The 15890-nt window shown below is 39.7% G+C and overlaps 1 pseudogene; it reads right to left on the minus strand.

Moving 5' to 3' along the window:
- Positions 1-666: 666 nt before the first annotated feature.
- LOC119817547 lies at positions 667-14532 on the minus strand (annotated as a pseudogene).
- Between the last annotated feature and the right edge of the window lie 1358 nt (positions 14533-15890).

Genomic DNA, 15890 nt, shown 5'->3' on the forward strand with positions numbered 1-15890 from the left:
ATTAATTTAAATAATAAGACAACCTTCTGATATTATTAACCACTTAAATCTCAAGCTAAAAAAGTATTACATTCTCATGGTATACTTATATTCCATATTTTTAATATTGATCATAATATTCATATAAAACATTGCCAGACCCTGGAAATGAAACTTTGAATGGAGAAATATTTAATGAAATCTGTTAATACTTAACTATAATTGCAGCCAATTTCATCATTTTATTCTAATCATCCAAATGAATCAATAGTACTAGAAACTTAAACTGACATTGAATCCTAACATGATCACTAAATTAGTGATCTTCTTTTAGCCTTAGCCCTAACTTTAGCAGTGTCCAATACACAGAAGCAGATTAATTTAACAGCATGTATTTTACTGTGTTAAAACCTATTACAATAATAAAAACCATGACCTAATTCTATCCCGAACTGTAAGTTTGAATTTCCATTTTCCCCAGATATCCAATCAAGAGTTTACACTTGCCCTACACAGCTTATAGCAGGAAAAGAATAACAGCTTCAGTGGATCCATTGCTGTCCTACCTAAATCCCATTTACACTGCCAAGCACCTAAACAGTTGCTAAGCAATGTAGCCTTCCAGCCACCACACCAGCACTATGACATAATCCAGGATCTCCCATGGATGCCGATGCTGTCTCTGACTTAAACTGTAGCCTTGCTCAGCCTCTTGCAAAATCTCCCTTTAGCCATACTTGCATTGCCAATTATTTTCTTCCAATCAACTGTATTCACCTGAAGTCTGAAAACATTAAATTAAAATTACAAAATTAATAGTTCACACATTTTAAATTGTATGTCACCCCGGGTAGGTGGATAAAATGCTGTGGCATCTGACGAGGGATGTAAACCATCATTTACTTAGTCTAGCCATGCTAGATAGTGTAGAAGGAACAGTGGGCTGCATTCCTGCCACCCGGCTCCTGGCCGCATGGCTAGCTTATGCCCTAAAATAACAACACACAAATTGTATTCATTTAAACACTGCTTGGCCCATTAGCTCTAGCCTCTTACTGGCCAATTCTCACACCTTGATTAACCCATTTCTAATAATGTGTGTAGCACCACAAAGTGGTGGCTTACTGGGAAAGATTCAGCATGTCTGACCTGGTGGCAGGCTTCATGGCGACTGACCCAGAGAGGAGAGGCATGGCGATTGCCTCACTTCCCTCTTCCTCCCAGCATTCTGTTCTGTCTATTCCATCCACCTAAGGGCTGACCTATCAAATGGCCAAGGCAGTTTCTTTATTAACCAATGAAATCAACACAAAACAGAAGACCCTCCCACATCATGATAGTTACCCAGTAGCCTCTTTAGTTAGCAGGTCTACTCTCAAACTATTGCAGTGCTTGTGTTCAAGGAATCCTTATTTTATTTAATAGTACCTCCAAAGCACAATATTTTTTTCAAATAATTTCAACCCATTTGTTGAATCTGTAGATGGAGAATCTACAGACACTAGGGTCTGATTTGATATATATGTACAAATAAGTGTGTGGGTATATGATTTCATATACATAAATACAAACACATGTTTGACCTGTAAGAACTGGGATGGGGGTTTTTATGGGCTACTCAAAAGAAGATGAGTGCAAGGCAGAGCTAACGATTGTATTTCAGGCATATTTAGATCATTCACTGGCTTAGGATGGGGCAGTCAGCTTTTTTCCACCATTGAGAGTTTTTCATCCAGAAGTGGCCTCAAGTAGACAAAGAAATCCATGGAAGAACATGTGGAGCATATATTTTAGAAAAGTGTATAATAGAGCTTTTTTCAGTCTGTTAGGAGGAGGAGAGTTCAACCAGAGAATCATAGTTAATCTACTACAGGCAAAGAGGCAAAGTCATTAGTACACTCACTTTTCTGTATTGTATTTGTAGTGACACGGCTCCCTGCTTCTTTATTTTATAAATTAATTTTTAAAAAACAGTATTTTCTCATTTTTCATGCCTATCCCTTTTCCATTCCCTCTCTTCCTCCTGCTCTCCACACTTCCCCCCAGTAACCTCCTTTCACTCCTCAGAGAGGGTAAGTCTTCTCATGGGGAGTCAACAAAGTCTTACACATCATTTTGAGGCTGGACCAAGGCCCTCCTCACTATAGGGAGACCAAGAAAGGTATTTATCCATAGGAAATGGGCTCCAAAAGGCAGTTCATGTACTAGGGGTAAATCTTGGTCCCACAGTCAGTGGTCACAAAGACTGCCTCTTAATATCCAGAGGCCCAAGTGCTGCCTGTAATGGTCTGCTCTGTCTATTTAAGAGACAAGCCATGCCCACTCCCTCCCCTGTCTGCTGAGGCAAGCTGATTATCAGCTTCCAGTCTGAGTTCCTTTCCTTTCCATCTCTCTCTCAAAGAGGCAGCATCTGTCTCTCCCTTCTCCCCTTCTCCCTTTCCCACATCTCTCTTTATTCCTCTCTGATCTTCCACTCTCTCCCCTTCCCTTCCATAACCCACTAAATAAATATCCAACTTTACTCTGCATAGTGTGTCTATCCATCTCTGTCTCTCACCTGCCACATGGCTTCCTGCCTGGGACTTGGCTGCCTTCATGGTCTGCTGTGGTCTTGGAACCCACTGCCCACTGCCCTCTACCAAGACCTGTGGTATGGTCTTGGGATCCACTGCCCACTGCAGCTCCTTGGATCTACAGCATTTTATCTTTACCATTACATTGGTGCTGTGACTTTACCAGGCTCTCCACATTCCCTCTGGCCCACAGGTGGGCCAGCTGAGGACATGTGAATCCCTGGGCTTGGGGTTCTTTACAACAGCTCTCCATTCCATCTGCCTAAGCAAAATTTCTATGCACACTACCAGCTTCAATTGGTGAGTTTCACTTATTCTGGTCAACTTAACCATTTCTCTAGACCTGAGGGCTTGATCATTGAGCTCTCAGAAATCTTCTGGTGTTCCTAGAAATGGGGGGCATCCCCCAATCATTGTCTTTAAGGCTATGGTTGAGCCCTCCACTGACATTCATCTCTGGATTGCTTCCCTTAGCTAAAATCATGACTGGATGACCCGGGGTCAGTCCTCCCACACTAGCAGTGCACATGCTGTGTGGTGCATTTGACTGGGGCCCCAGGGTTCATCAGTTTTCTTTCTCTCTTTTCTTTTCTTTTCCTTTCTTTTCTTTTTTCCCTGCTGTGAAAGGCTGCTCAGAGCAGCCTCTTGCCTCTCTGACTTCCAAGTCACTCCCACCAGATCCATCAGGCTTTGGCACCCCACCTGTAGGCAGAGGATGCTCCCCTACAAGCTCTGTAGTGTTCACTGCTGATTCACACCCTGCCTATAGAGGGGAGACATCTTCCTATAGGCTTTGTAGTGTCACCATTTTAGTGGGTTTTCACAGTTTCAGCTATGGGTAGCAAGCCATTCATGTCCATCAATCCAGCCTCCCCCTGGGATGGAAGCCTTCTAGAAGCCCTAAAATCTCAGGCCTTAATGCCCTACTTCTTCAGCTTCTATCCTCACTCCACTGGTGTCCCACTGGCTCCAATTTTAGAGGAGTTTTCTAACTACTGACAGCACACAGGCAAATGGAAGGCGTTTCCTCAAATTGTCCCTGCCACCACTACTGCTTCCAACAAGATTGGTCAGATCCATGAGGCGGCTGTTTTCAATTCTAGCCTTTTGCTCCCCACTGTGGCATGTGGCATGGCGCTTAGAGACAGGGTGGATTACACCTGTAGGTCACTCTTATTAAACTTAAAATACCTGCAGCTCAAAAATTGTGGCTTTTCCATATAACATGTGACTGCTGCCATTTTGATTGAGGTCAGGTGACCTTACCACCATCTTAACTGAGGCCAGGTGACTGCACCGTCATCTTGGCTGAGAGCAAGGACAGGTGAAAAAGTTCCATCATCTTTACTGAGATATTCCCTGCCTGGTTCCCCAGTGTTAACTCTGTTACATGGGTGACCTTACCACCATCTTAACTGAGGTCAGGTGACTTCACCATCATCTTAACTGAAAGCCAGATCAGGTGACCAAGTCCCACCATCTTTACTGAAGTGTGTCCTGCCTGGTACCCTAGTTTACTTATGTTCTTGTCTCTAAATTTCTATTGTTGACTTTGTTGCATATGTGCTTTGCACAGTGGCATGCCTTTGGCAGGGCCCACCAAGAACATCTGCTTCATCCCATTCCTATTCACTCTGTGTATGTGTGTTCATACATGTAACTTAAATGCACCTATGTTTACTGTTAAATGTTATAATTGTCTGTTTATTGTACCTCATTCCAGACTACAAAGCAATAAGTTTTATGTTTTAAATTAGTATGTGCTGTTAAGTCTCCTATAAAAATATGGTATCGTTAATCCAACCCTGATTTAAAATACATTAAGCTGTTTTCAATTATTGTCAGTTCTGCTGTTAACCTTATATTGAAAGCATTTTTCTTCTTTCTGTCTTTTACAAGTATAAATCTTACCTGTTAAGTTAAGAGCCAGTATAGTCAAACTCAGACCCAACTCTCCAGGCAGATTCTGGCATAACTGTAGTTATACCTGATAAACAGTCCTCAACTGTTCAGAGATCTGGGTAATATGGCATTTAAATATTTAATTATTAAAAAAAACTTTTTGTACGGCAATCTTGTCTACTTCCAATATCCAGGAGGATAACTATATGTTTTTCTTTGGATTCACCTTCTTATTTAGCTTCTCTAGGATTTTTTACAAATTATAGGCTCGATGTCCTTTATTTATGGCTAGAAACCAATTATGAGTGAGTACATCCCATGTTCATCTTTTTGGGCCTTGGTTACCTCTCTCAGGATGGTGTTTTCTATTTCCATCCATTTGCATGCAAAATTCAAGATGTCATTGTTTTTTTACCGCCGAGTAGTACTCTAATATGTATATATTCCACACTTTCTTCATCCATTCTTCCACTGAAGGGCATCTAGGTTGTTTCCAGGTTCTGGCTATTACAAATAATGCTGCTATAAACATAGTTGAACAAATGCTTTTGTAATATGATTGGGCATCTCTTGGGTAAATTCCCAAGAGTGGGATTGCTGGGTCCTGGGGTAGGTTGATCCCGAATTTCCTGAGAAACCTCCACACTGCTTTCCAAAGCGGTTGCACAAGTTTGGTGGGATGGGGGGATGGGGAGAGAAAAGTGTGAAGTGGAGGATGGGAAGAGCTTGGGGGAATAGGATGGTTGGGATATAGGAAGGGTAGATATGGGAACAAGGAATTATATATCTTAATTAAGGGAGCCATTCTAGGGTTGGCAGAGACTTGACTCTAGAGGGGTTCCCAGGTGTCCAGGAAGACGCCCCCAGCTAGTTCCTTGGGCAGCTGAGGAGAGGGTGCCAGAAATGTCCAGATCCTATTGTCATACTCATGAATATCTTGCATATCACCATAGAACCTTCACCTGGCGTTGGATGGAGAAAATGACAGAGCCCCACATAAGAGCACCGGACTGAGCTCCCAAGGTTCTGATGAGGAGCAAAAGGAGGGAGATCATGAGCAAGGACGTCAGGACCATGAAGAGTGCGTTTACCCATTGAGATGGTGGGACAGATCTAATGGGAGACCACCAAGTCCAGTTGGAATGGGACTGATGGAACAGGGGACCAAACCGGCCTCTCTGAATGTGGCTGATGGTGGAGGAGGACTGAGAAACCAAGGACAACGGCGATGAGCTTGAACTCTACAGCATGGATGGGCTCACTGTGAGCCTTGTCAGTTTGGTTGCTCACCTTCCTGGACTTAGGGGGAGTTGGGAGGACCTTGGACTTAACATAGTGAAGGGAACTCTGATGGCTCTTTGGCTTGGAGAGGGAGGGAGTGGGGTTATGGGTGGAAGGAAGGGGAGGGAAGGGGGAGGAGGAGGGGAGAAGATGGAAATTTTTAATAAAAAAATGAGAAAAAAATAAGAAACAAAAAAGGTAAAAAAATAAAAAACTTTTTATAACAAAAAGAGACAGGTTGGCTCATAGCAACAGCACTCTACTTACTCCACAGAAAACAGAAGACAAATGGGCACAGAACAATGTCCATCCACAATTCACTTCAACTGCCAAGTGCTGACCACTGGGCAAAACTGCCTTTCATCTAAACTGAAGATCACCAGACAGTATAAAGAATCATTGGAATTGACAGCCTTACTGCTCAGGTCAAGGTAGGCTTTTCTTTCTACAGATTTCATAGTCCACAGAATCTTCTGGAGCCTGGCAGGCCCTGTACTAAACAGTAAAAGGCAAATACAACCCTCAATGACTGAGGAAAAACTCTAGGTGCAAATCAGTAACTCAAGTAAATTTTCATTCTTCTCAAACTTCTCTGATATAGTTTGACAGATGAGATGAGAGGTTTTGTCAGTTTAAAAGGATGACCTCACAAAATAAATTTCATTAAAATACAAATACAAGACCTGCAAGTTATAAAGGTCTGAGGACAAATACAAGTTATCTAATTTCTCATGCTTTCTTCCATAGTCTTAAAAATACTTTTCATTGTGCAAAAAATATCTGTCACAGTCATTCTGACATAAATATGCTTCTGTTTATACAATGTATATGTCTAAAACTTCTTTTTTCACAAACCCAAAGAATTCTTTTGAGTTCTAGGGAGCCAAACTGAAGGATCCACTTTAAACAGGTCAGATATACTTCCCTCAATTTCCTGGTCCTAAACTTTTTTCCCCTAAACTTAACTTTGTCCTCTGTTCTGCCAATACCTTAAACAGGTGCAAGAGACACCAGACATTTCCATACCACACACACTAGACAGGAACAAACAGACCAGCTGCACCAAGATATGACCAGCACCCAGATTTCTTTGGTTCCTCCCCCCCAGATGAGTCCCACAAATAAGCAGGAAGCAGTCTTGATAATCCATTGCCCTAATTCCTTTAACCTGTTGTGTCTAAACTCCCACCTTTATTATTATAAAAAAGAGATGGGAATGTAATGGTCTGCTCTGTCCCTTTAAGAGACAAGCCACACCCATTCCCTCCCCCATCCATAGAGGCAAGCTGATCTTCAGCTTCCAGTCTGAGTTCCTTTCCTTTTCATCTCTTTGTCTTTCTTTTGAAGAGGTAGCTTCTGTTTCTCCCTTCTCCCCACTTCTCCCCTCCCCTTCTCTGTTTCTCTCTCTCTCTCTCTCTCTCTCTCTCTCTCTCTCTCTCTCTCTCTGCCTCACTCTCTGCTCTTCCCCCTTCTCCCTTTCCATTCTATAACCCACTAAATAAATATCCAACTTCACTCTGCATGGCCTGCCTATCTGTCTTCGTCTCTCACCTGCCATGCAGTTCCCTCTCATGGCCCACAGCAGCCACTTGGGGAATTGTGCCATCCCTGCCTGGATCTGGCTGCTCTAGGGACTTGCTGCCATCTGCCTGCTGCCACTTCGGGGACCTGTAGTGTGGTCTTGTGACTCTGCTGCCTGTTGCAGTCACTTGGGGATCCACAGCATTTTACTTAAACTATTACACTGCCGGCAGGAGGGGAAATTGTCTTTGAACGAGGATACTTTAATCTGATTATTGAACTCACTTTTATATATTTTTAGTTGATAACATATTTTATGGAACTTTCTGTTTCCCAGCGTAGGTGTATGGGTGAAGGCCTCACCCCAGCCCCTGACATACTTATATCCAAATAGTCTGGAATGTTCAGGTGGAAGTTCCACCTCCAGATGCCTCAGTCCAGAGTCGAACCCCTGAGAAAACCCACCAAACAGTGAACCCTCCTCGGAGATGCTCTTGACCACTCCCATAGGCTATTTAAACTGCCCCCCCCCCCAGAACAAACATGTTTTTCTGGTCTGCTTTTGCCATCTTCTCTGGGTGGGGGGCTGTAAAGCCATCTGTGAGCATTGGTATCCATTAAGCTTGGGCTTTTTCTAATTCAGTTTGATTTGGTCTGATTCAGATTATTGCATCATTAGAGAGGATCATCAGGATGCAGCAACTTTTCAGGGGTCAGAAAACTATTGTTGTTTTTCACATTTTCCTCCAGTGTCAGTAAAGACTTTCCAACCCAGCAACCCTAAAAGAAAACTGCATTTACTTTTAAACAACAATTTCCAGGCATACAGTGGTCAAACTCACTTACATAATAAAGGACAACCTGTATCATCTTGTACTTTGAAGCAAATCACTTTGAAAGTGCTATTGCCCACATGGTGTCATGGTGTTTTTAACAACACCTGCTAAAATGTTTGCCCATGGTCTTTAAACATTTGTAAATACCAAATATAAAAACTTTATTATTTAAAAAAGAATTTTAATGGACTTATTTGAAAAAAAAAACCTGTGTTTTCTTTGTCTGTCTTTTCTAGTGTCAGATACCTGGCAGTACTAACAGAAATGTACTCAAGACTCTTCAGCTTCAGAAGTGATCAAGAGCCAGAATAAAGCCACCCAGAAAGCTGCTCTGCTCTGCCAATCTTTGAAGACAATAGCAGGGGGTTGCTTCCCTATGTTCATGTTCTGGGTAATAAGAATATGCTTCTAAACTGTTCTGCATATATTCCTGTAGTACAAGTATTATGAGAATTTTTGCAATAATATTCTTACTGTGAAGTTCAGCTATGAAATCTATTGGTTGTGTGGGCACTGTGTTCAAAAACTTGTAATGGCTACTTCCTGTCAACTCATAGTCTATCTGAAGTGCTGTATTTAATCGTTCTTCAGTGTTTGGGGGGGCTCACCATGGAGTTTTCCTCTCAATTAAGATTCTACTTCTTATATCCTCTTGCATCTCCTAAGATAATTTGCATACTGGAGTATGGCAGGAGGGAGCAATGTGTGGAATCCCCAATGAGGGCCTGTGATTCTCTTCTTTCTTCTGGATAGTGTCAATAGCTCTATTACAATTTCCAAAGACCTATCTACCACTGCCATCTCTGGACTCTTTTGCTATGGCTGCTGGGCCAAAGTAATCTATACTCTAAGATTGTGACCACGTTATACCTGAAAAAGTCATTCCACAACAATAAAGCAGATTCTTTCTTTTGAAGCTTCAACTTTGAGTTAATTTGGCTGTGCATATCTAGCTAATTATCATGGCCATGGTCTCATATACATACTCCATTTTGGTGAGTTTCACAATTAACTTTCATAGGGCATTTCAAGTTAACCACATAGTATTATTAGCTGTCTGTATGCTGAACGTTAGCTTTTCACAATGTACTTACCTACTGACTTCATATGCAGTTTCTGAGGTGCTTTTTTTTAAAAAAACTAGTGATTGATATTAAAGTTTTTCAGGAAAAATATAAGCTTTAAACATATGAAAAGTGTAGGGATCTAATTTCTATTCTTGCTTTGGGAAGGAGACACAAAACATTATCCTATATTTTAGGACATTAAGCAGAGTTGCTTCACACACACACACACACAAACACACACACACACACACACAGAGAGAGAGAGAGAGAGAGAGAGAGAGAGAGAGAGACAGAGAGAGAGACAGAGAAGCAGAGAGAGACAGAGAGACAAAGAAACAGAGACACAAAGAAATAAAGTTTAGAAAGGAAATAAGAAGTAAAAAACTGTGTTTAGTTTTGTACCATAATTTTTCTACATTCATTCTAACAATTCACAGAGGAAAGATGTTATCACCAATGTTTAATGCCAGCTAAATTTTTATCTTGTGAATGTTTATTCCTGTAAATGCCACCAGTGTTTATAATAATAGGTGCATGAATATCATTAAGCTTAATCTTGAGTGGCTTCCATTATTTTTGTTTGGGTTCTTTATGTGTACTTAAATGTCAAGTAGACTATGACGCCATACCCTGGTGGTAGTACTGTGAAGATTTACTATTTATTTTTTTAACTTGAATTACACAGTATTCATGTTCATTTTATTGAAATAAAAAGCATTTGTAAGTAATATTTTCATGAGATACTATTTTTACCAATTCTATTTCTTTTTATGGAAATCAAGTATATGTTTATCTTCTCATAATCTTCCTAATATAGTTTGTACAGATGTAAAATGCATTTTGTTATCTGAAGAGTAGTAAAGTCTTGATTGTTCTATTTGTAAGACCACAAGAACTTAATGATGGATAGTTCTATGGTAAAATATACAATGTTCTTATTATCATAAAAATGTGAGGTAAGGCAGTGGTGGTACAGTGGTGGTAATCCCAACACTCAAGAACAGGGAGGTGGATCTCTGAGTTCAAGGCCAGCCTGCCCTACAAAGTAAATCCCATGACAGCCAGGGCTACATAGAGAAACAAAAAAAAAGTGTGTGTAAAGTAGGAGTAGGCTAAATCAGGTTGCCACATTATTGTGTATGTGTGTGTGTGCGCGTGCGTGTGGTTTGTAGAACTCATTCTTATTTATTTAGTTGTGTGTGTTTGTATGTGGTGTGTGTGTGTGTGTGTGTGTGTGTGCTTTTGTTTGTGTGTGTTTGGGGTGGCTAAAGGACAACTTTCTGGAGTCAATTCTCTCTTTCCTTCATGAAATTCCCAAGGATCAAACTTAAATTTGTTGTCATATCCTAAAGTGATAATCTGACTGGCAATGTTTTGGAATAATTATAGTATGGCATTGGGAACCAAGGATTGATGCCAATGGCACCTGGTAAGAAATTCTTACAGATAGAAATCCAAACATTTCCAGGTCTATATGAAACATAATTCTTAGACCAAACCTATAAAAATGAATATTGCAAATGTTAATAAAATGTTCCTAGGAATTTTATAATTTTTCCAATTTATAAATAATAGAATTTTGTTTTATATGTCACTCTTTCAAAAATATTTTGCTTCCCCATGTGTATAAATTCAATGTAGAAGGACAGATAAGAATGAACAATATACAATTGTTACCTGAGAAAGTAGAACTGCAAATTAGACTTGGAAGAGTAACAAGGAGGACTTTATTCTTTTCTGCACTGTATTTTATTAATGAGAGCATAATCATTATTTCTTCTGTAATTAAACTTTAGCTAAAAGGCCCCTAAATATATTTTTTTCTGAAAACAGTATTTTTTTTATATATTTGTATAGAAAACAGAAGACCAATAGACCAAAGAGAAAGTCATGATATTTTGAGGGACTATTGGGCTGGCTCTAGACTAAGTACAAAGGTAAAGATGAGAATGTTTTTGTAATTTTTACTTTTATTATCTTTTTCTATTATTTTGAGAATATAACATAATTACAGCATTTCTCCATTCCATTTCCTCCCTTTATACCCTTCAATATATCCCTCCCCACTATCTTTCACATTCACAGACTCTTCTTCACTGTTATTAAATGCTTATATGTATGTGTGTATACACATGTATTCCCAGATATACACTGCTCAGTAGTGGTAAAGGCTGTCTTCCCCAAGGAAGAGCACATCAACTGGTGGTTGGCCATGAAACATACATATGAGTAAGATTTATTTATATACAAGATGAGAAATTTTTAGTGTTAGTGTTAGAGCAAATAAGAAACCAATGTATGTGGGAGCAAGTGATGAAGGGTACTTTGTTGGATTTCTTGCACGTTAGGAATTAAAGAACATTAGAAAATAAGAGCCCCCAAAGGGAAACTTGTTCATTCAAAGACTGGTTTAAGCCATTCACTTTATTCAAACTGGAGTAAGTTATGGACACCTCAGTTTCCCAAATAGCTTTTTCCCTTAATTTTAGCTTGGCCAAAACTAAGGTAAATTGCTAGATGTTATAGAGAGAAAGTTTACCACAAGTTTTAAGAGCAATTTTTTAGGTCATTCATGTCACACATGAAATGGAATTGGTTACATTGGAATTGTTCAGAAGGTATGTATGAAAAAATATTAGGAATAATATAACTCAGCTATTAGTGAGTGTCTGCTACATGGATGGTATTCAGTTACATGTTGTAGAAGTTTTACAAATCAAAGCAATTTTTATCTATATAATTTATACCTTCATGAGAACTTGAGTGTTTAGTATATATACACTTTGATGCTCATATTCCTATAAAGGTGAACAGATAAAAGAGAATTTCTAGAAAGGCAGATGATGTGAAGGCTGTGTTGAATGTCACTGGAGAGAATATGAAAATCTTAGTGAAGATATTTAAAGATGAGTCATAAAATTGTAAATCTTCAATTGGAATGTGGGTGAAAGATCAAAGTGGAGTGGACGGTAAAGTTCACCCCCAGTAAAAGTACAAAAATCTAATGGACTAGTTAAACTAATTTTCTTATTCTTTGAGAATTTGAGGTATTCATTAAAATTAAGAGAAAGTTGAAGCAGATTATAAGAAGTTATAGCTTATTTAGTTTGTGCATGGGAAATAATCCCAAGAGAGAAATTAATTTCTCTTTTTAAAAAATTTATTTCCAGCTGAGTACTTGAAAAATTAATTAAAAATATCTTCAATTTATACTTTCTTGGAAAGAGAAAGAAAGTTTTTGCCAATGGTATGCCACCGGGTATAATAACTACACTCCAAGGCAGGCCCATGCCTAAGAATAGTTGGCCAACACAAAATAGACTCATTATTCTTTTGTGGGATTTTTGTTTCATTTTATTTTGTTGTTTTATGTATTATTCATTGTTAATTTTAATTTTAGTATTTTAATTTTGCCTTTTTTGAGAGAGAAATAACATATAGTTGGGCTGGTAGGAAGGTGGCGGGGGATCTGAGAGGGCTTAGTACAAGGGAAAATATCATAAAACATATTGTATGAAAAAAACTTAAATTAAAAATAAAATAAAAGTTAAAAACTTAAAATAAAAGAAGGAAGCTAAGAGATAATGAGAATCTGAATAAGTGTTTTGGCAGTAAAAAAATTGCATTAGAAAAGATTATTTTGAACCTGTTTGATTGAATTATACCTAGATCTTACTCTTAAATTTTATTTGTGATAATTGCTTCTCATCTTGAAATAAGTTTTTATGTGATTAATGATTGCAAAACATGAGGTCTTTGGCAATATTCACGTCTGAGAATAGCTCTCCGAATCTGCTCTGTTTCCACATTGTAGATGATAGCGTTCATCACAGGGGGGGGATGAGAGAGGACACAAAGGGTGGGGCTTGAGGACAAAGGAGAGGCTGAACAAGGGGTGTAGAAGATGGCCACAGCAGCGATATGAGAAGTACAGATGCTGAAAGCCTTCTTCCTGTTCTCAGGGGTTGCCATGCCACGAACTCAGATCAGGACACGGGAGAGCAGGAAAAAGATGGAGTCCACTCTAGCAGAAGAAATAACCGCAGTTAGTCCAAATGCACTGTTGATTTTTGTGTCTGGAACATGTAGCTTCATCACATCAGTGTGGAAACAGTAAAAATGGTGGAGCATGTGGCTATGGCAGAATGATAGAAGCTTAAGGAGCAAGACTAGCAGGGTCAAAATGACAGTCACCCTAGTAACGACTGCCAGGCCCATCTGTGCAATCCTTGCATGAGTTAGAATGGCAGTGTATCTCAGGGGATTAATATGGCCACCACACCATCAAAGGCCATAGCCAGCAGCACTGACTCCATGACAGGAAAGAGTTGGATGAAGAACATCTGTGACAGGCAGCATTGACGCTGATCTCCCAGGCATTGAACCAGAATATTCCCAGCACTGTCACCATTGTGGAGATGCATAAGCCAATGTCAGTGGTGGACAACATGGAGAGGAAATAGTACACGGACTCTTGGAGAGTCGGCTCAGTAAGGAAAACAAACACGATCAAGGAATTTCCAGATAGTGCAGTGAACTAGAGGAAGCAGAAGGGGTGGAGATCCAGGAATGAGCCCGTCTAGACCAGGGTGCCAGTCGGGAGAAGGGGATGGAGATCCAGTAATGAGCCCATCTAGACCAGGGTGCCAGTCGGGAGAAGGGGATGGAGATCCAGGAATGAGCCCATCTAGACCAGGGTGCCAGTCGGGAGAAGGGGGTAGAGATTCAGGAATAAGCCCATCTAGACATGGGTTGCCAGTCGGGAGAAGGGGATGGAGATCCAGGAATGAGCCCATCTAGACCAGGGTGCCAGTCGGGAGAAGGGGATGGAGATCCAGCAATGAACCCATCTAGACCAGGGTGCCAGTCGGGAGAAGGGGGTAGAGATTCAGGAATAAGCCCATCTAGACATGGGTTGCCAGTCGGGAGAAGGGGATGGAGATCCAGGAATGAGCCCATCTAGACCGGGGTGCCAGTCGGGAGAAAGGGGTGGAGATCCAGGAATGAGCCTATCTAGACCGGGGTGCCAGTTGGGAGAAGGGGGAGGAGATTCAGGAATGAGCCTATCTAGACCCAGGTGCCAGTCGGGAGAAAAGTAGGAGAGGTGGGGTTATGAAAGATTGGCATGATGGTTTGTTCAGTCAGAATCTTGACTTCCTAAATCTAGAATTTCAAAATCATTTTAAAGTCTGATATGCATTCAATAAAGTGCACAGAACTTTAGAGAATAGCTCTGTTAAGTTTGACATCTATACATACCAGGTAACTACATTTGGCTTCAGTTAGGAGAACAATGCCAGAAGGCTTCCTAATGCCCCATGCTAACCATTCTATTGTTCACTTTAGCAGTTCTCTTTTTCTGGCAACAGCCATAATTACCAGTTCCTACTTTTGAACTTGGTATAAGTAGAACCGTGCAAACAATGATATTTTGTTGGGGTTTTTCCGTTAATAATTACATGTTGATCTATCAGAAAGCTCAGCTACAGGTTTGAATTAATTTAAATTTATCCAGCTAAATTTATTTCACATTATTATTTAGTGTTTTGTATGTTATCAATCATTTACTTTTAATTAAAACTTTTATTATTTAGGGGCTAGAGAGATGGCACAGCTAAAAGTGTTTGCTGCTTTTGTGGTGGACTAGAGTTCAGTTCCTGTCCTTAGGTCAGTTTGCTCATAACTTCCTACGTATCAAGCTCTAAGGTATCTGACACCCTTGTATGGCCACTGGCACCTTTGTACACATGGCACACATTCACACATACAGATAAGTTTAAAAATTGATTGAAACTGTGTCCTTTAATGTACTTATTGTGTTCTATGAATAAAAGTGGTTTTTAGTTAGTCTTTGTTTAATAGTACTGTTCGTTCATAGTGTATAAATACCGGGTTTGTAACTGAGTTATATTTGAATATGTGTGTTTTCTAAAACATGCTAATGCGCCACAGTCAGTGCTTAGTCTAGGAAAATATTTTTTACTTGGATTTTTAGAGTATCATGGTAATGCTAAGTTATGCTCAATCAATTTAGTAAGCAATGTACAGCTGTTTCCAGGATGTGCCTAGGATTTCCTCAAGTTGATGCATGCCCATTATGTTTCTTCATACACATTGTGTTTCCAGGATATGCCTAGGATCCACCCCCCCCAAGTTAATGCACACCCATCATGCCTCTTCATACATGTTATTACAGAGGAGATTCTTCAGTTCTTATGATTCTGAAGCTTTAAATATTGTTATGTAGTACTAAAGCCTTGCCTTGTTTGTGATCATGGAACCGTCCTTGTATATAGCAGTGGTCACTGAGTCAAATTATAAGCGTCTTCGGTAACATATATATCCTGGTCCTTAACCTGAAGTTGATCGGTTATAGCATTACAGAGATACGCACCAATGTGTAAATGATAAGAATGTTTTATCATTTCTGTAACTGTTTTGCATAGATTTGTTTTGAGCCTTCTGATGAATCCGAGAGATGTGGTTGTCTAGATGGATAAGTCTGAAAAGTTTGGATAAACTCTTCAAGTTTATACAGAGTGGTGGCATTGGGACTCAGTGAAGAAGATACTTTAGAGTCTCTGCTATTACAAGCTACACCACTTTTGATGATGTCATGAAATGAGTTTGGTTCAGTTAATAATATTATTTTCTACTAATATATGAAGAAATGTGAGATATAGGTCTTTGTTGGTGAATATCAAATTACTTAAAATATTCATTGTCCAGAC

This window comes from Arvicola amphibius, chromosome 1 (assembly GCF_903992535.2).
Source record: "Arvicola amphibius chromosome 1, mArvAmp1.2, whole genome shotgun sequence".
In the NCBI taxonomy this organism is placed as follows: Eukaryota; Metazoa; Chordata; class Mammalia; order Rodentia; family Cricetidae; genus Arvicola; species Arvicola amphibius.